General features: G+C 37.6%; 2 protein-coding genes across 7 annotated transcripts in view; one reads left to right on the top strand and one right to left on the bottom strand.

Annotated features, from left to right (window-relative positions):
- FILIP1L (filamin A interacting protein 1 like) overlaps positions 1-21,800 on the top strand; it is a 311,063-nt gene that overhangs the window by 229,255 nt on the left and 60,008 nt on the right. The window lies entirely within an intron of this gene.
- CMSS1 (cms1 ribosomal small subunit homolog) overlaps positions 1-21,800 on the bottom strand; it is a 381,861-nt gene that overhangs the window by 300,343 nt on the left and 59,718 nt on the right. The window lies entirely within an intron of this gene.

The raw sequence follows: 21,800 nt of genomic DNA, 5'->3' as shown, positions 1-21,800 counted from the left end.
TTTCATCAAGCAAACTACATAATTCTTAAATGTCTACTATGATAGGAAAAAAATCCATAAAACCTCATACCTTAGCTATGATCTAGTCTTTGGAGAGAAGGCTTGAAATTCTACAAATGAATAAGGTATTTTTGAGCTTACCTATTCAAAAAGTACCCAGATTCTAAAAATGTTGTTATGGGGGCACCTGGGTGGCTCACTCAGTTGAGTATCCAACTCTTAGTTTTGCTCAGGTCATGATCTCAGGGTCCTGTGATGGAATTCGACTGGGTTCCCCACTGGGCTCCCTGCTGCGGAGAGTCTGCTTGTTTCCTCTCTCTCTGCCCCACTCCCTGCTCAGGCACTCTCTTTCAAATAAATAAACCTTTAAAAAAATAAAAATATTAGAAATGGAGATAACTGGATGTGTTATCCAGTTATCTTTGAACAGCAAAAGGATGTGTGTCCTGATAGACCCCAGATTTGCTCATTGAAACACCTTGAGAATGAACAGATACACAGGGCATCCTGCATTCACCAATTCATCCTGCAATGCCCATCCTAGACCACAGTCATCACTGTAGGCCTCTACCTCTTTGGGAACAGTCTATGGGTTTTATCATATGAAAGCCAACCAAGGTCAGAAAACATAAAGATCTGAATTGGGATGAGGGCTACAGACTTATTCACCCAGTTTTTAAAAACTTCTAAGTCATTTCCTCCTGAAAATCATCTTAAGGATCTTATTCCTTCAACTCCTCACTGAGGAGAAAACAACTACAATAGAGTAATAAGGCAAATACACACACATGTAATATAACACTTGTACACACATGCATGCACTCACATTTATCTAACTACTGAACAAAGATGAATAAAAATATGTGAACAGAAATAATGGTTTCTGTGATATTTACAACAAATTTAGTCACCAAATCATATAAAAAAAGCAGTGATCTGACAATAAAATATGGTAACATCCCAATAAATAGCCTTAGGCAGGTGATCTTTTTCTTTTAATTAGGAAGTTTAGGCTTTAGCAAAATTAGAAAGTACTGCCAGCAGAACACTTAAAAACATTTCTATCCACTGAACCTCTTCAATTTTGTTACTACTATTTTGTTTCCACTCTAAAACTAATTTCCATTTTTTAAAAGATTTCATTTATTTATTTGATATAGAGAGAGCAAAAGTAGGCAGAGCAGCAGACAGAGGGCTGACAGAGGGAGAGGAGAAGCAGGCTCCCTGCTGAGCAGAGCGCCTGATGTGGGGCTTTATGGGGGGCTCAATCCCAAGACCCTGGGATCATGACCTGAGCTGAAGGCAGACGGTTAACCGAGTCACCCAGACACCCCTAATTTCCACTTTTTTTTTTTTTTAAAGATTTTATTTATTTATTTGACAGAGAGAAATCACAAGTAAGCAGAGAGGCAGGCAGAGAGAGAGGAGGAAGCAGGCTCCCTGCTGAGCAGAAAGCCCGATGCGGGGCTCGAACCCAGGACCTGGGATCATGACCTGAGCCGAAGGCAGCGGCTTAACCCACTGAGCCACCCAGGCGCCCCTAATTTCCACTTTTTAAGGGTAAAAGAATGATAGTGAATTAAGAGCAGGAACAATCTTAGGAGAAAGCAAGTAGGCTTACTACATGAACTTCTTTTTTTTTTTTTTTAAAGATTTTATTTATTCATTTGATAGATAGAGATCACAAGTAGGCAGAGAGGCAGGCAGACAGAGAGAGAGGAGGAAGCAGGCTCCCTGACAAGCAGAGAGCCCAATGCAGGGCTCGATCCCAAGACCCCAGGATCATGACCCGAGCTGAAGGCAGAGGCTTTAACCACTGAGCCACCCAGCCGCCCTACTACATGAACTTCTTCTTTTATTTATTTATTTATTTATTTGAGAGACAGAGAGAGAGCATGAGAGGGGAAGTCAGAGGGAGAAGCAGACTCCCCATGGAGCTGGGAGCCCGATGTGGGACTCGATCCCAGGACTCCGGGATCATGACCCGAGCCGAAGGCAGTTGCTTAACCAACTGAGCCACCCAGGCGCCCCCTGAACTTCTAAATCAGAACTATACATATAGAAACATGAGTTGGTAGGTCAGCCATAATGATAAATTTCATTATTATTATAGCTGGGATTCTTAAGAAGCACGAACACCATATTCTCAAAGTTTATGAAACACTACATTGATCCTCAAAGTAGAGATACAACATTCTTCACATAAGCTAAATAATTTTCCACATATAGCATTTATGGAGTCAGTAGAGTTAAAGAGGCCTAAATTCCTTTGTCAAACAGATTTAATATTCTGTGAGAATAGAATATAAATTTAGCCCACAGAAAAATGCTATATTATGTCTAAAGAAAATGATCAACAAGTGACACAGTATTAATACTTTCCACAGGAAACAATAAATATCTGACTTTACCAATAAAGCATTACATCTAGTAGTTCTTAGCTACTAAAGGCTAAGGATAAAGAGTCTATAAAATAATGGCAATGATTAGAAAATCAGTGGGGATTCTTCCTCCCCAAAACTATAGTAACGTTTTAGTTTTGAAGACTGATAGGTTTAAATACCATAAAGCTTTAATCCTAATCACCTCTAATTTTTTGGCCAGAAAAGAAAAAGAAGTCATACACCACAGGACAAAATAGAATTTCAAACATAAGAGTTTCCTAACTTTTTATTTTGGCCTTAAAATTCACTTTAATAGAACAGTGAGCCACTCACTCACTAAGAACTATGTACAGTATAGGTCATGGATCAATTTAAAGAGAGCAGTACAAAGGTCCAGACCTACTGACTGAAGTTTGTCCGTGCAATTCACCCAGTTTGTGAGCATTGCTGAGAAGTGCTGAGCACAGCATTTCTGCAGCTCTTTCTGGAGTTAGCATCAATGGGGGTCTCCATACTCTTTACAGAGATAACTATAGGCCAACAGCATACTCAGAATTTAAACAAAAGAGAACTTCTAATAATAATCTATTGAACCCACATGACTTACATGAGTGTGACACTCTGTCCAGGTTAGGAACAAAATCTAATTGGTCTATGATGTCATTCACCTTTCTTCTGACAGTTCTGGACAGTAAGATAAAACAATAAGACTTTGGAGATAGGGTGGGGGGAGAGTTATGGGAAAGGTTACTAGCTCCTTAGGAGAACCCAGAAGAGATAGTTCCTAGTCTACCTCTGGGTGATGCATATGATCTACCTCTGGATGTGATGCCTGGAAGTGCTGAGGCCATTTTGCTACCAGGGTAATGATGAAACCATCTAGGGGAAAAGTCCAGAGCCACAGAAACTAGAGAAGCAGAGGCAACATGTCATGTCTGGAGCCTGCCCCAAGTTTGGATTTTTTATTGTAAGAGGATATATTTTGCCATTGTTTGAGGCAAAGGGAGTCCAGGTTTTCTGTTGATTATGGCTGGAAGCATCCTAGCTAATGTATCATTTCCTTTTGGTTACTCATATTTTAGACTACTTAGATGACCTGGGTACTGTTTTTAGGACAGTTCTCAATGGAGGCAAACAAATTAAAGTCACCATATCTTGGAAGTTCTTCCAAGATTCAAAGCTATCTTCTTATATTTCATGTTATTCTGTACAAAATTAGAGACTTAACTGGTGCTCTGTGAAAAGTTCCTGAGTTTAAGATGGGGCTACCTTCCTGAAAGTGGCATCATTCCCATAAGAATAATTTCACTCTGAAGCACTTGGAATTGAGACTTCAATAATTTCTGATCTCTCACAGTGGTTCAGTAAAAGTATAGAGGAAGCTTCCTTTAACTCTCTTAGACTATCTCTCTTTACACTGGGCTCCGGGAAGTATGTGTTGGCCTAAACTAAGAAGTAGTAACTGAAAAATCAGGAAAATAATTACATTTGCTATAAATGTAACTAGTAAGTGCCAGTGGATCATAGCTACTCTAGACAGCAGACCTATGTTCCTATTAATGTATGGACCTAACAAAGTCTAAAACTTAAAATGTTTTGCTAAAAATTGAGCTTATATTTGAGACAATGTTTAGATTATTTGGCATCTGAAAAATTGCTAGTAGCCAATTAGTACAGTGAACAGTGAATAGAAATGCTGAGGTAAGCTAAAACTCCATTTCTTAGCAAAAAGGAACAAACAAGTGGCTCTAACATATTAATCTGAAATATTTCCTACATAGTTTTCAGCTAGATTTTCACTATTAGACTATATTGTGCTAATATCCAATTCCACTGTTAAAACTGATTAGCTACTCTAAGTTTTTGTCTTACAAAAAAAACCCTCCAAAACAATACCACCACCACCACCAAAACAGCCAAGGTGCTAAGTAAAATGAATAAAATATTTTAAAATATACATCCTTGAGACAGCAAGTTATTAAGGAATATCAAAGGTTAAGACTGAATAAAGTGAAAACTCAGCAGTGAAGTTAAGTAACAGCTATTGCTTTGAGAGCATTTTTAAAATTCTGTAAACTTGTATTTTAGTTTTTATGGCATCAGATGGCACAGAGGACAAAGCCCAGGTCCTCCCAACCCTACATAGAGCTAGACTGCAAAAAGCTAAGCCATGAATATAAAGGTGATTTAGGAACAAAATCAACCTCTAGGCACTGTAGGGAAACTGCTTTCCTTGAACTATGGCATTTGGAGTAAGAGGAGACATAAACTCCACTGAGAATTAATAGTAAGAAGTTAGCCCATACGAGAATTGGCAGCCCGAACTCATACTAACTGGGTGGTATAAAACCAAAAAACAAAAAACCCTGCATCTAGAGATTCTAGGCTGAAAATACCCCCTGACATCTGGCAAAAAACAAATGTAAATCCTCTCTAGAGGAAGTCACCCTCAACCTAGGGTTCAAAGAATTCCCGCAAATAGAGTTCTCATATATAAGTTCATATTTTAAAATCTGCAAACACATTAAAAAATAATGCACAATAGTGCAATTGCAGGGTCATAGGGAAGCTCTATTTTTAATTTCTTAGAAATCTCCACACTGTTTTCCAAGTGGTTATACCAACTTGCATTCCCTTCAACAGTGTAAGAGGGTTCCCCTTTCTCCACATCCTCTCCAACATTTGTTGTTTACTGTATTGTTAATTTTGTCCATTCTAACTGGTGTAAGGTGGTATCTCAATGTGGTTTTGATTTGAATCTCCCTGATGGCTAATGATGATGAACATTTTTTCATGTGTCTGTTAGCCATTTGTATGTCTTCCTTGGAGAAGTGTCTGTTCATGTCTTCTGCCCATTTTGACATGATTATCTGTTTTGTGTGTGTTAAGCTTGAGGAGTTCTTTATAAATTTTGGATATCAGTCCTTTGTCTGTAGTATCATTTGCAAATATCTTCTCCCATTCCATGGGCTACCTCTTTGTTTTGCTGACTGTTTCCTTTGCTGTGCAGAAGCTTTTGATCTTGATGAAGTCCCAAAAGTTCATTTTCACTTTTGTTTCCTTTGCCTTTGGAGACCTATCTTGAAAGAAGTTGCTGTGGCCGGTCAAAGAGGTTATTGCCTATGTTCTCCTCTAGGATTCTGATGGATTCCTGCCTCATGTTGAGGTCTTTTATCCATTTTGAGTTTATCTTTGTGCATGGTGTGAGAGAGTAGTCAAGTTTCATTCTTCTACACATAGCCATCCAATTTTCCCAGCGCCAACTATTGAAGAGACTGTCTTTTCTCCACTGGATATTTTTTCCTGCTTTGTTGAAGATTATTTGACCATAAAGTTGAGGGTCCATATCTGGGCTCTCTACTCTGTTCCATTGGTCTATGTGTCTGTTTTTGTGCCAGTACCATGCTGTCTTGGTGATCACAGCTTTGTAGTAAAGCTTAAAATCAGGCAATGTGATGCCCCCAGCTTTGTTTTTCTTTTTCAACATTTCCTTAGCAATTCGGGGTCTCTTCTGGTTCCATACAAATTTTAGGATTGTTTGTTCCAGCTCTTTGAAAAATGCTGGTGGAATTTTGATTGGAATGGCACTGAAAGTATAGATTGCTCTAGGCAGTACAGACATTTTGTATTTACCCCAAAGATACGGATGTAGTGAAAAGAAGGACCATCTGTACCCCAATGCTCATAGCAACAATGGCCACAGTCACCAAACTGTGTAAAGAACCAAGACGCCCTTCAATGGACAAATGGATAAAGAGTGTGTGGTCCATATACTATGGAGTATTATGCCTATTATGCCTCCATCAAAAAGGATGAATACCCAACTTTTGTATCAACATGGATGGGACTGGAAGAGATTATGCTAAGTGAAAAAAGTGAAGTAGAGAACGGAGTTGGGGGAAATTGGAGGGGGAGATGAACCATGAGAGACTGGACTCTGAGAAACAAACTGAGGGTTTTGGAGGGGAGGGGGATGGGGTGTTGGGTGATCCTGGTGATGGGTATTATGGAGGGCATGTATTGCATGGAGCACTGGGTGTGGTGCATAAACAATGAAACAACTAAATTTTTAAAAAATGTACAATGATTGAAAGTCAGAGAAATGACAGCAGAATCAGAGCTGCTGATAAATAAATGATTTCAGATATCTACATTATCAGACAGCATGTAAAACACACTTAATATGTTAAAGATAAAAAAGGGATTGAAATTTCTACTTAGAAACTTCTGATTAGAAAAGTAAGACTATAAAAGATTAAACAAACTAGAAAAAAAACCCAAACTTTTGGAAATGAAAAGCATAATTGCATATCAGCAATGAGAATTACTAAACTATAAGAAAAATCTGAAGAAATTACAAAATGGAGCCAGGAGATCTAAAGAGATAAAACAACTCAAAGAGTACTTAAGGGATATGACAAACAATCTAATTAAGACAGTCTAATTAACATGTGTCTCAGTTTTACAAGGTAAAGAAAGAAAAAAAAATTTCAGAAGATATATTTGTCAAGTTAACTTTGGTTAACAATATTCTAGAACTTAAGAAAGACACCAATCCACAGATTCAAGAATCTCAATGAAACCCAGGAAGGACAAAAGAAATCTGTACTTAGGTATATCATAATGAAATTGTAAAGTATCAAAGATGAAAGCAAAATAAAAGAGCAGCCAGAGAGAATAGGAATGACACAGCAGATCAATGACTGACTTTTCAACATCAACATAGGAAGCCAGAAGTAAGTGGCATAATATCTTCACTGTGCTGACAGAAAACAGTATCAACCTAGAAGTATCCACTCAGTAAAAATCTTCCTAAGAACAAGGGTAAAATAAAGACATTCAAATAAATAAAAAGAGAGAGTGCACAAAGAGCAGACTTCCACTAAAGGAACTTCAAAAATATGCATTCAGATTGAAGAAAAGTGATCCCAGATGGAAGTGTGGAATAAAAGAAGGGATGATGAGGAAAGAAAGTGGTAATATGTTGGTGCATCTAAACCAACACTGACTAAAATAACAATAACAAATAATGATAAAATCTTGGAAAATTAAAAAAGAAACTAAAATACAAGACAACATAACACAAGTAATTTATAAATCAAATTCTGTATACTCAGAATTAAAGTGTTCTGAAACGATTTAAGTTTTTGGAGGATTAAAATGCTGATTAACTTTAGACTGATAACTTTAACTTGTGAGGTAGAATTTATAGGGCAATTAATTCCTAAAAGAAGAGAAACAGTGTGTAACTTCTAAAGTAGAAAGGGAGAAAATAAATAAAAATAAAATTCAAAATAAGCTAAGAAATAAAATAACAACAGTAAAAAAGGTGGTAAAAAATAGGACCATCAGATAAGATGGCAAAAGTAAAATCCAAATAAGTCAATAATCACTGTAATACAACTAAATGGTCATGTTAAAAGACAAAGATTGTCAGACTGGATTAAAACAATTCTAACAATAATAATTCCTAACTGCATGCAGTTCATAAGTGATTCACTGGAACATAAGAATATAGCAAAGCGGGACGCCTGGGTGGCTCAGTTGGTTAAGCAGCTGCCTTCGGTTCAGGTCATGATCCCAGCGTCCTGGGATCGAGTCCCACATCGGGCTCCTTGCTCGTCAGGAAGCCTGCTTCTCCTTCTGTGTCTGCCTGCCATTCTGTCTGCCTGTGCTCGCTCTCTCTCACTCTCTCTCTGACAAATAAATAAAAAATTCTTAAAAAAAAAAAAAAAGACTATAGCAAAGCTGAAAAGAGGTTGGAAAAAAGATATCAGGCAACTACTAACCAAAAGAAAGGTTACATACATAGCTATGTTAATATGAGACAAAAGGGACTTCAAGGTGGAAAAATCTATAGTCATTATATAATATAAAGGAATTCCATTTCTGAGAAATAGTTTAAACTTACATGTATCTGAAAATATGGTCTTAAATATGTAAAGCAAGAGCTGACAGAAACACAAAGACAAACTAATCCATCATCACAGTGGAAGATTCTAACATATATCTCATAGCCGTTAATAAAAAAGCAGCCAAAAATCAGTCAGGTTGTAGAAGATTCTAACAACACAATAAGTAAGCTTTATCTAGAGAGCATTGTTCTTAATTCCTACAGAATACGCACTATAGTCTCTTCAAGCAGATAGGGAACTTGTAAAAAAAACTAACCACCCAGTGAGACCATAAAGCAAATCTTAAAAAACTTCAAAAGGTAGGGGCACCTGGGTGGCTCAGTCGTTGGGCATCTGCCTTTGGCTCTGGTCATGATCCCAGGGTCCTGGGATCGAGCCCGCATGGGGCTCCTTGCTCAGTGGGGGAGCCTGCTTCTCCCTCTCCTGCTCCCCCTGTTTGTGTTCCCTCTCTCCCTGTGTCTCTCTGTCAAATAAATAAATATCTTAAAAAAAAAAAACAGGGGCGCCTGGGTGGCTCAGTGGGTTAAGCCGCTGCCTTCGGCTCGGGTCATGATCTCAGGGTCCTGGGATCGAGTCCCACATCGGGCTCTCTGCTCAGCAAGAAGCCTGCTTCCCTCTCTCTCTCTCTCTGCCTGCCTCTCCATCTACTTGTGATCTCTCTCTGTCAAATAAATAAATAAAATCTTTAAAAAAAAAACAAACAAACCTCAAAAGGTAGATAACATACTGACTATATTTTCTGACCATAATATAATGGGTGATAAAAAGATCTCTCCCTCTACCCAAAAATACATGTTTAAAAATTAAGAAACAATTCTAAATAACTCATGAACCCAAGAGAAAGATGAAAGCCCAATAAAATCATGAGGTAACAGGAAAAAACTAAGTTCCTAGCACAGCTATTCTAAATAATAAAATTTATGAAATACTGAAACTGACCCAAAGAAAACAATCAGAATATCTTTTCTTTTTTTTTTTTTTTAAAGATTTTATTTATTTATTTGACAGAGAGAGATCACAAGCAGATGGAGAGGCAGGCAGAGAGAGAGAGAGAGGGAAGCAGGCTCCCTGCTGAGCAGAGAGCCCGATGCGGGCCTCGATCCCAGGACCCTGAGATCACGACCTGAGCCGAAGGCAGCGGCTTAACCCACTGAGCCACCCAGGCGCCCAGAATATCTTTTCTTAGAAGATGAAAAACTGGGGTGCCTGGGTGGCTTAGCAGGTTAAGCCTCTGCCTTCGGCTCAGGTCATGATCTCAGGGTCCTGGGATCGAGCCCCGCATCGGGCTCTTTGCTCAGCAGGGAGCCTGCTTCCCCTCTCTGTCTGTTTCGGCCTACTTGTGATCTCTCTCTGTCAAATAAATAAATGAAATCTTTAAAAAAAAAAAAGATGAAAAGTGTTTCAACAAAAGCATTCTGAGAAGATTCTTTTCTCAAGTTTATCATACAAAAACAGCAAATAAAACTGCTGATAGCTAAATAGTTAAGAAGGTATACCTAAAACATAAAGATCCTCCCTCCGTTTTCAGTAATGGATCATATAGGCACCTCTGCAAAAAACATCATTAAAATGAATAAACAAGCAAACAAATCATTCGTTCATTCAGCGATTCATATTCAGAGTGTTGTATATGTGTGTGTGTGAAATATAATCAGCCTTGGAAGATCTTTACCCAACTACTGACTTTTTTCTGAGAAGAATCTTTGATAAATTATTACTAGTCAAGTAAATGGCGTAAGAGAGCCATTAGTTGAACAGACATTCTAATATTTAATAAGACTAAAATAAGGGACACCTGAGTGGCTCAGTCAGTTGGGTAGCTGCCTTCGGCTCAGGTCATGATCCCAGGGTCATGGGATCGAATCGAGTCCCACATCAAGCCACCTGCTCAGTGGGAAGTCTGCTTCTCCTTCTGGCTGCTATTCCCCCTGCTTGTGTGCTCGCACTCTCTCTCTCTCTGACAAATAAATAATTAAAATCTAAAAAAAAAAGACTGAAATTATCTTATTTAATTAAAACATCATGGATCTATTTCATTTTGATTTTCAGAGAAGGTCTTTAAAATATATCAGAAGAGGCTGTTCCATACCCTCACTTCTCCAAAGATTGTACCCAAAAGAAGCATTATTATATGACAAGGTCGGAGCACCCCTGATTCTATTATGTATCTATAGTTATATATTACTATAATTGAAAAAGAATCAACAATGTCATGGTTCATTTAAAATTGCTTTCAATATATTACTCAGCTGCTCAAAAACTGCCAATGTCACCTTGTTGTCTGTAACACTGAGTTGAAATCCAAACCACATTGCTTGAATTATAAGACCCATTTATAGTCTGGCTCCATCTTATATGATCACTCTCTCCTCCAGGGCTGCAATGTCTAGCACTTGCACAACTGCCTGTAGAGGGTCACCACTGTTCAACAAGAGATAATCAGTGACCCCATTCAATCCAGGGTTCCTTTGGTCTATCATTCTCCTTCATGGAATTCTTTAAATACCCTTCAAGAGCCAGATGAACTTTAACTTCTGTTATGAAGACCTTCCAGATATTTCTAGGGCTAACATACTTTTACCAAATGCAGCATCCCAACTCAATTGCCTTTTGGCTTTTCTTCATTTGTTTATCTACCCATCAAATCTGGGTAGGGTCATGCTTTATACTCTCTTCCTCCCTTGCCATGAACTCAGCATAGTAATAAACAGATATAGAAGGTGCTCAAACAATAGTTGCTGAACGCCTCTTGAAAGAATATAGTAAATGCAATCTAGGCCTAACTCTTGTATAACTATAAATCACCAAAGACACACACACACACATACACATTATTACCTTTAAAAATTCCAACTTCTTTAATTAAGAAGGGAAAATATTTTATCTTTTTTACCTACTTAATTACATTGCAATAAGCAAATATTATGACCAAAGTTTTTTTTCTTCCAGGAATTTTAATAATATTTTCTCATTTGCACTACCTAATTGAAGAATACAGCCTTTTTATCTTCTTAAGAGCATAAATGTTTTTAAATGTACAAGTGGAAGCCATGCATCAATGCCAATCACCCTCCCACCATCCTACTACTAACATATTGGCATAAATGAATATTGATAATCATTGTGCACAAAAAGTGCTATTAGTTATTGAGGTCACCATGACTAGATGAAAAGATATTCCACTTAGCCTTTGGGGAACAGATTCCCATTCCTGACCTAACAGCTGAGTTCCACTGTTTTTCATTTCCTCTTGTAATTGTTGGTGAGTGTACATCAAAGTCTGCATATGTACATGTGTAATGTGTGTGTGTGTGTGTGTGTGTGTGCGTGTGTTGAGCAGGGAGGAGGAAAGAAAGAAAAAGAGTTAGACATCTGTTCCATAGGTTTTTAGTAAATGGTAGCCATAGATAGAGGACAAATGGATGGATGGATAGGTGGATGCATACATGCATGCATGGATGGAGACTGTTTTTAACCAAAAGTCAGCACTTCTTTGAGGTGAAGTGAGACCTAAACCACTTTCCTATTTTAAGTCTATTATATATTTAGAAAAAGGAAGAAATGCCAAATGTAAGTTTATGAACTCCTGCTAAATTTTAAACTCTTGCATTTAATAAAGAACTCTTACTAATTTCTGCAAAAAAGGTAAGATGATGAAATTTAACTGGGTTATTTATAAGATATACTTGAAAATTAATTTATAGCACACTTAAATGGCACAGGATAATAATGACACAAATTAGCAATCAATCATATGATAAATCTGTACTCTATCAACATTATCAGAGTACATCAGCACTTGAATACAAATCTCAGATTCTAAATTTGAGCATCAGCATCAGTGATTCTCGAGTTTCCCAGTGCTAATAAATGGGCTGGTTGGGACTTAGACATACTGGCATCATTAGGGCAGTAGTCATTTGGAGTAATTTAAATTTGATTCTGCATGTTTTAAAACTCAACTGGAGCAGTAGTCATTAGAACTGATTATGTCTGAAAAGCAATCACTGTTATTTTAAGTTATGATTTGCCAAGAAGCCACTGTTAGGCCATAGTTGATTGCTTGAGAAGGGACGCTGCTCTTGAAGTTTTTATTCCTTGAGTCTGGGTTGTCAGAGCAGTATCATGATAAAAGTTTTCCCCTTTGGATGGTTAAATATACCCCAAGGGGAAATTTCCTTAGCAAATAATATTTGTGGTCAAGGAAATTAAAGAAACTTGATTAAATGAAAGAAAGAATAGTTTCTAGATTAAGATTTAATTAATATTCACTTGATTTAAAAGCACAAGGACATAATCTATCACTGTAAATTGTATCCTATAGCATCTTGCACATGCATTTGTCTCAGTGGAGCTGTGAAATAAATGGCACATAAAATGAATCAAAAGCTAATAGTCAATGAATGGAAGTAGTCAGGTAATGAAGGATCATTACCTCTTTTCTCCTGCTGGATCCAAAACAGTCTCTTCTACTCATCAGATTTATGGAGTATCTACTCTGTCTGGAGTATTATTGTTCCAGCCCTCATACAAAATCTCAAAAAGCAGGAAGGAGGTTTGAGATATCAAGGCAGAGGGCATGGCACAGTGATTGGCACATGGTAGGCTCTCAATAAATGGCAGCAATTCCTTTCCTTTCCCTTCCCATTCCCTGGATCTTCTTTATATAAATGGCATATTTGAGCTCTGAAACTTAAATCACAGGATTGAGAATATATTTGATAAAAGTCTTAAATTTATATCATAATCTAAAAAGATAAAGAATTTACAGATTCAGAAGTTGGCAATAAATGAAAGAAGTTTAAAACACTGTATGATAGGATTTTACATGATCCCTTCAGTGTGGTTTCTATTAATGCTATTGTTGTTTTAATGCTTATAGGGGCATAAACAATTAGAGAGGCAGAGAGGGAGGGAGGGAGGAAAGGAAGGAAGGGAGGAAGGCAGGCAGGCAAGGGAAGCTGAGAAGGAGGGAAGAGGAGGAGAGAGAAAAAATTGTACAAAGCAGAAATACTTTAGAGTTCTGTAGTAGAAAAGGCACCATACTCTGGCCTGAGCTCTGCCCCATCTGTGTATCGCTAAACAGAATACTGCACAGTGTGGCTTTCATTTATATGAACTATAAGATGAGGTGGCTGACCAGATTTTCTCCAAGATCTATTCTCACTCTACCAACCCATAGTGCAAGCCCAGTGAACTAGGCGGCAGATGAGAGAAGCACAAAGTTCTATGCCTCTGTGTTATAGTGTTTATCCCCTAAGTTCAAATCCTACTACAAGACACTGAATATGATTTCTACCAGTTTTTTGCTGAAGTCAGTCTACAATTCAAACCCTGGTGCCACTATTTACTTGCTCTGTGACACTGGACAGGTTACTTAATCTCTCTGTTCCTCAGTTATCTATCCTTCAGAGTCATTATGCGGATCAAAGTTGATATTATATGTAAAACATATACTGCATAGAATCTATTAAACATTAAATGTGCCATCTACTATTGTTATTATAACAAAGATGTAATACAAACAAAATCAGCAGAGGATAGAAGGGATTAACTTTCATTATAGAGGTAATACATGAGGAAAATACTTAGGTATGTAGTTGGTCATTAGGAGGCTGGTGATCAGTAAGCTCAATGACATAGTAGTCTGATGTGGTCACCAGAAAATGCTAAGAAAACACAAAAGACTTTACACAAAGTCTATAAAAGGGAAGATAATCCTAATATACTGAAGTAATTTGTTCATTCTGAGCACCAAACTTTTAGAAAGAGAGTATGAAAAGATTCAAATTATAAAAATAGGAACAGTTTAAGATTTAGGACAAATTGTCTTCAAATATTTAAAACACTCTCATGTCAAAGCAATGCATTTATTCAGTAGGACTCCCTGGAAAAACCAGGAGTAGTCAGTAGCAGTTAGAGAATGCCAATTTTCAGTATGGAATGAAATGGATTTGTTGGGGAAGTAAAAAATCCCTGGAGCTATTCAGTGCTGACTAATGACAACTGGATGTGCAAGCACCAACTCCTGGAAAAAAAGAAGTTCTCACTCAAGAGAGAATTCAATCTAAGGGTGAACACAAGACGTTCAACATCCCTTCCACCTGCATTTCATGATGTAAATGTCTAGTAACATAAATTGTAATAGCATTTCTCATGTATAGAATGGCCCCCTGGCATGAATGCAAGATAATGGTGTTAAATGAGAGCACAGAATTAATATTAAAAATTCAGATCTTTCCATTACATTTTTGGCAGGAGTTGTCAAAGCATGGTCAATCTTAATCGCTTGAGTTGATTATGTCATATGTAGATCTTCAATTTGAAAGAAATGCAACAAAAATACTGTATATTTTGCCCATAAAGTGGATAACAAGCTCATTAATGCTCCAAATTATTTCTGTAGTATAAACCTAAGTAAATTATTCTAATTTAATTATAATTTCAGACATATTCTGACAGTACTAATGACATTGTTTAATTAAGACAGTTTTGATTTTTCATGTTTCCTAAAAGAGATATGCAGATCTGTAAAACATAGTTGGCTGGGTTACCAATTTACCTTTGACCTCAGGACAAGTCCTTAAACTTCTCTGAGGTCCAACTATCTCATCTATTTAAAAAGGGGGAAGAAGGGATGGCAATAAGTAAAGCAAGTATTTTCTAAGGCCTTTTACACTCAAAAATGTGCTTTTATGAAATGATCATCCTTCAAAATAAAACTCAAAGCATAGTTTTTATTTCTTTATTTGCTCATCATTTTCCCATTATTTAGCCATAATAAAGGGAATTGAAGCATTTAGTTTATAACACCACCAGTGACTGCTCTGTGAGAGAGTTTTAGTCTGTCCTTCTGGGGTTTGGAAGAAATTACTTGACTGAGGGAGGGGATTTTACAGCTAGAAGCCATCTTCACATCAAACAATAATTAACTGTAAATAATGGACAAAGCAGGTTTGGGGACAGGAAGGGAGAGTGTAAATGTTTCTTTCATAAATATAATCTCGGAATGAACCATTTACTCTAACTTTACTTCCTAACTGCTTTATTTCCTCAGGCCTTCTAGACCCAATTCAATGAGTTTATATTAAAAGCTAATCCTCCTGTGTTGCGATACTTGAGTTTCCAATGATGAAAGAAAAACATAAAGTCAACCCACCAATCTGCTTTTCACCTTTAGCTAACTATTCCAATGACATCCTAAACTATACCAGTAACTCCCCCAAAATAAAACCTGTTCAAAAACCTGTATTTTGAATCCATAGGTCTTTCTTTATAAATATTTAGCCTGGAATCAACCTTCACAATTATATTCTGTGGGACTATTTTCTTTAAAAATCAACTACTTAAAAAAAATGGGGTACAACCATTAGAAAAGGTCCCTTTAAAGAGGGACTGGGCAAAGTGCTGAGAACAATCTGTACTGGCAAGGGACAAAAAAGATGACCTAATAGGTCTTTTCTGTCTCTAATTTCTGTGATTCGAGGATTTTTTTACTCCTGCAGTAATACTTGTGAGTTTAACAGTTTCTCAAAACTATTATTAGTTACCAAGGAAACGTAAAATGTTTGCAGAAATAAATAAGCACATGGACTGGACCTAAATAGCAGGCTTTTCCAGTTCCCTACTTAATAATCTTATGGTGGCGTCATATTATCAATTCTTCATTCTCTCCAAGTCATTCTGCTCACCTAGTGGCATGCTAGCCAAGTCATAGCATCCATGTAAACCAAGAACAGGAGATTCCTGGATTAACAGGAGAGTCTCTATTAAATGTAGGCTTTGCTGCTTCACTTGTGGAGGAACAAAAGCTATAGCACTGTCAAAGCAGGCAGTGGCTGGCTTTGTGGCCACCATTTCTAGGGACAATATGCAAATACATGCTTTTAAATGACCCACTGTCTACAGAAAAGCAATGAACATGATTAAAATATATAAAGATAAAAAAAACAAAAGATACATATATAGGCCATAGTGGGATAACACAGATACTTTATAAATGTTTATAAAGAGTAAAAAGGAACATAGTGCAGTTGACCCTTAAACAAATGTGGGGATTAGGAGCACCAAATCCTGTGCCGTCAAAAATCTGCATATAAATTTGTCTCCCCAAAACTTAATTATTAATAACCTACCATTGAACAGAAGCCTTACTAATAACATAAATAATTAACACATATTTTGTAATACATATTATATATTATAATCTTGTGATAAAGTATGCTAAAGAAAAATATATTATTAATAAAATCATAAGGAAAATACACTTATAGTAGTGCACTGTAAAAAAAGTCTGCATATCGGGGCGCCTGGGTGGCTCAGTGGGTTAAAGCCTCTGCTTTCGGCTCAGGTCATGATCCCAGGGTCCTGGGATTGAGCCCCGCATGCCTGCTTTCCTTCCTCTCTCTCTGCATGCCTCTCTGCCTGCCTCTCTGCCTACTTGTGATCTCTGTCTGTCAAATAAATTAAAAAAAAAAAAAAAAAGTTTGCATATATGTGGACTCATGCAGTTCAAGCCTGTTTAAGGGTCAATTGTACATCTAATTGTTAATAGTTGGCAGTATTCATGTGGTAGGACTAGATGTAAAATGTCTTTTCTACTTTTCTGCATTTTGCAAATTATCATGGACACTGAACTGTTCTATAATTGATTTTCAAAGCCACAAAAAATCATCTAATTAACAGTCTTCCCATTCACTAGTATTACTACTGTATTACCACTGACACTTCTGTAATCAGCCTGAGTTTGCTCTCAAGAGTATTAGTTGCTGTTGTAAAACCAAAGTCAGCTGAAGTATGAATAGGAATAGCTAAAGGGCTTCTGGAAACTTCAAGGCTACAGAGGACAGGAGATTTGGGTTGCAGATAAGAGCAAGTGGGTCTCTATGAAACCTCAGTTCACTGTAACCCATTAACTATTGGTGAAAGGCTCTATCTAGGTACACAGTGCAAGTGTTGTGCTGCCTAGAGATATGGTAGATTTTGTGTGGGCACTTATTTTTTTTTTTAAGATTATTTATTTATTTGACAGATAGAGAGTGAGAGAGAGAGCGCAGAAGCAGGGGGGAGTGGCAGGCAGAGGGACAGACGGAGAAGCAGGCTCCCTGCTGAGCAGGGAGCCCAATGACATGGGGCTCGATCTCAGGACCATGGGATCATGACCCAAGCCAAAGGCAGATGCTCAACCAACTGAGCCACCCAGGGGCCCCTTGTGTGGGCACTTACGTGTACAAAACTAGGCAGAAGACACCTGGGCAATAGAAGAGTGAAGGAACAGGTTAGAAAACTGATCCTTTAGGGTGCCTGGCTAGCTCAGTGGGTAGACTGTGTGACTCTTAACCTCAGGGTTGTGATTTCAAGGTTGGGCATGGAGCCTACTTTAAAAATAAAATAAAATGCTATTTTAAAAAAAAAAAAAACGAAAAAAAGGAAAGCAGTTGTTTTTGGCATGGAGAGAAGGTACTTTTGCCCTAAGACTTCCCTTTTGGCTCTACATTCTACAGCTGCCCACCTATGGTGCTCAGTCCCTTCCTCTTAAGTTGTATAGCTGCAGAGGAGAGATCAGCACTGGATACATGGCAGGCTAGCCTGATGCTCACAGTCAACGCTGCTTTTGAAGAAGCCTGCCAGTGAGGTATTAGAATGTTCCCTTGAGGTGGAATACTACAATGCCAAAGGCTCATGCTAGGGCTAATCCAACTGCAGTCTAAGGTAATATGAAACTATAGAAACTTTTCCCATGCCAACCTGGATCTGTCCCCACTATGCTCAGCTTCTCATATAGGACTATGCCTATGATAAGAATTGTTTTCCTTTGTGTGTTATGGTGTTTTCACATACACTATTTTATAGAGGCAAAGGAGCAAACATATCACATTCAAAGTAAGTGTTACTATACCATAAATCCCAACAGAGTTTCCAGGGAGCAGTGTACATCACCCCTTAACTGATGAAAGAAACAGTAGTTAAAATTGTGGGCAGCTGGGAAGAAAGGTGCAGTTAATTATGAATACTGCTTCTCCCGCACTTATCTGGATAATGAAAAGACTTCACCAGCCACAAGAAGAAACAAAGGCAGGGAGACGGGACATGAAAGAAAGTAAGAGTAGTTATGTCACAAAGAGAAACTGGCTTTGACATGCTTAGTAACATGTTGATGGTATTTTTAAACAGTTAAATGACAATACTGTGTACATTGCTAATAACATCAGTTGCTGTGGTCAATGTATTGAACTCTGGCATTAGCTTGAACCATGGGAAATTGCTGATATTCAACTGTTTTGGACTATCTAACAAAAGTGATTCCTATGGTTCAATTAAACTGATACATTCTAGTTTCCACCCTTGTTGCCTACAAACCCTTCTTCCTCATTAGAAAGCAATTAGATTGGTAGAAAAATTCCTCTGAATCATTTCCAAATAACAACCTAAAGCTACTACTGATTTAAATTAAAATTACTCATTATAGAGAAGACTTAAATTTGTAGTTATAATTATTTGTAGGAAATTTTGGATTATAAAATAAGAAGAGTCATATAGCAATTGGACAATAAAATTTTCAGTAAAAAAGTAAGTAAAATTTTCTCAGCCAAGACTGAGGCACAGTGGTCATAATTCCATTCTTTTGATAAATATATGTCAGAAGCCAAGAAAACAAAAATTACATCTCAAAGAGAAGGGAGAAGGAAATAAAAGTCTACTTGAGGACTCCTGTGGACAGGAGAACATAATAACAATGGCTGGTTGGAGTTTCCAATACAAGACCCAGAGTGCTCTTTCTTGTGTCAGATGAAGATCCCCCCTGCTTAAGACCCTTGACTTTCATCTGTCGAAAAAATGTCATAATATTCTAATTTTATTAGACCAAAACATGTTGCCAACATCCTCAAAAAAGCTGTCTTAGTCAATATACAAATCCATGATGTCTCCAACGTGAATGACTTCCCTAGGGTTATTCAGCACATAATCAGGGTGGCTCTGGTGGGTGGCCTGCAAAGGTCAGTCTTGGTTTTCCTGGTGTAACATTCAGTCTAGGAAATAAAAATAGAAACTTCTGAACTAAATCCAAGCACTTCTTTATTTATTTATTTATTTATTTTTTAAGATTTTATTTATTTATTTGACAGAGAGAGATCACAAGCAGGCAGAGAGGCAGGCAGAGAGGAGGAAGCAGGCTCCCTGCTGAGCAGAGAGCCCGATGCGGGGCTCAATCCCAGGACCCTGAGATCATGACCTGAGCCGAAGGCAGCAGCTTAACCCACTGAGCCACCCAGGCGCCCCATCCAAGCACTTCTTTACTAACACTTCTGAGAGATTCTGAGCAAACCATTAAGAGAAGACTAAGGCTGTACACATAAACACTGGTTCAAATCACTACATTTGTTACTTTATTAGCAATAGGACCTTGGTCAAGCCATCTTACCCTTCCAAATGTGTTTCTTCATCTGAAAAGTATGACTAATACCACGTTACAGTGATGGAGTACTTGTAGAACACTAAGCACAGTGACTAGCATGAACTAAAAAGCTCAACAATGTTATTGGTTCCTGAAGAGTGGTATACACCATAATCTCAGTCAGAATGTTGAGTCATACCTGGGTAAGAGATCACTGCTTCAGGGAGTAATGGGACACCAGGAAAGGCACACAAGGAGTGCCTTTAAAACCCTAGACAAGGGTTGTATACACTTCTCTATTCTTCAGCTACTGCAGTTAAACAAAAGAAGGAAATAATGCGGCACAGTTTACAGGGGAAGTGGGAAATAAAAAATACGGAAGTAAACGCAAAGCATGAGTACAAAAATGTGGGAAAGAAAAAAGTCTAATGTTAGGAAATCCCTGTACCTATTAGGGGAAAGGAGGCAAAACCAGTTACAAAAATGCTGGCTTCGGTTAAAGATACTTTGTAACCAGTTTGAAGCTGAGATACAGGAGTTTATGCAACTTTCACCACAATCATTTTGTCTCATTTATAATGAATCAAATCTAGCATACAAATCTCAAAAACACGTTTAATAAGTAAAGAGCAAGTACAGGAGACTAAAAAGATTCAAATGCCCTTCACAACTGTAAGGTAGAAAAACAAAACTAAAAAACTAATATCTAAAATGTTAATAAAAAAGTATAAATCAAATATTAAATTTTAACCTCAATTGAAGGGTATAGTCATTGGCCTCTCAAAACGGTATATATATATAAAGCAGAAGTTTAACAGGCTTCTCAGTAGAGAGTGATCTAGAAGGCCTATCAAAGTGAGCCCACAGTTTAGAAAAGATGACACACGTTTTTGCGCCCCATATCTTTTTTCCCCATTTTCACTAACTATATATTCTCTGCAACCAGCCTTCCTTTACTCCAAACTAAGGAAAAGAAACAAAACTATTTTCATTATTCCTATTTGACAAAACATATGGAAACAGTAATTCTATAAACCTATGTACATCATAATAGGAAGCAATCCTATCTTAATGTTTATTTTTAAAGAGTTAAATAGACTTAAGTCACTAAAACTACTCAATTCATTTGAAGCTTGCAAATAAGGCAGCCATAGAGCCCTAATTCACTAAGCAGATTCACCTAGTTGTCTAGAAATTCAGAGATTACTTCTCTTATTAATGTGCAAAATAATTAGGAGGCTAGTTCTCATTTCCCAGAAAAAGAATTTATAAATCTGCCCCATACTAGAGGCTTAATTCAGTCATATTTGATCAGTTTCTTTTTTCTTCTCATGTCTTTGTTTGCTGGTAGACGAAAAAAAATGGATTAAAACTGGTCCTCAAGTTCTATTTTTATACTTTATCTTGAAAGTATAGCACAAAACATTTATTTTTTTAATAAAACTTTCCCTGACAAACATTAGTTTGAACTACTTTCGTTAAAACATAGGCATGAAGAAAGGAAGAACTAGGAGGTTCTTTCAGGAAAAACACTGAAAAAAATCAGATTTCATCTGGCCTTCCCATCATCACTTGAAGAATTGTTTGGTAGTTACATCATCAGGAAATAAAATACTATCCTCTGAGGACCCCTACTCTTTACAAAAAGGAAAGAGGAGGTTTGAAGTCTAAATCACCCCCGGGATATCTCAAAAAAAAAAAAAAAATCTAAAAACCAAAAAAAAAGCTTCTGGCTCCCTCTCTCGCCTCCCCCCAGCAACCAAAAAAAAAAAAAAAAAAAAAAAAAAAAAAACAAAAAAAACCAAAACAAAACAAAACAAATTTAACAACAGTGTATTTACAAAAGTTTAAACAAGAATACAGGATGTGCATTTAAGAATCTGAAGCAATAGCAGGAGCTTTAAAGCCCTAGAGGGGAAAAAAGTTACTAACGGATGGACCATGACCCCCAGTGACTTGGTTAGCCAGGCAGGAGGGCGCCGGCGTCCCGGGCCCGCCGCCCATTCCCTCTCCGCAGGGAGCCGGGGACCGACAGTCCGTTCACACGGTCCGAACGTGGGCTGACCTGGGGCGCATTGCCGCTGCTGCGCCGTCACCGCCGTCGCC

Source organism: Lutra lutra, chromosome 1 (assembly GCF_902655055.1).
Source record: "Lutra lutra chromosome 1, mLutLut1.2, whole genome shotgun sequence".
NCBI lineage: Eukaryota > Metazoa > Chordata > Mammalia > Carnivora > Mustelidae > Lutra > Lutra lutra.
This window is presented reverse-complemented; position numbering and strand designations above follow the sequence as displayed.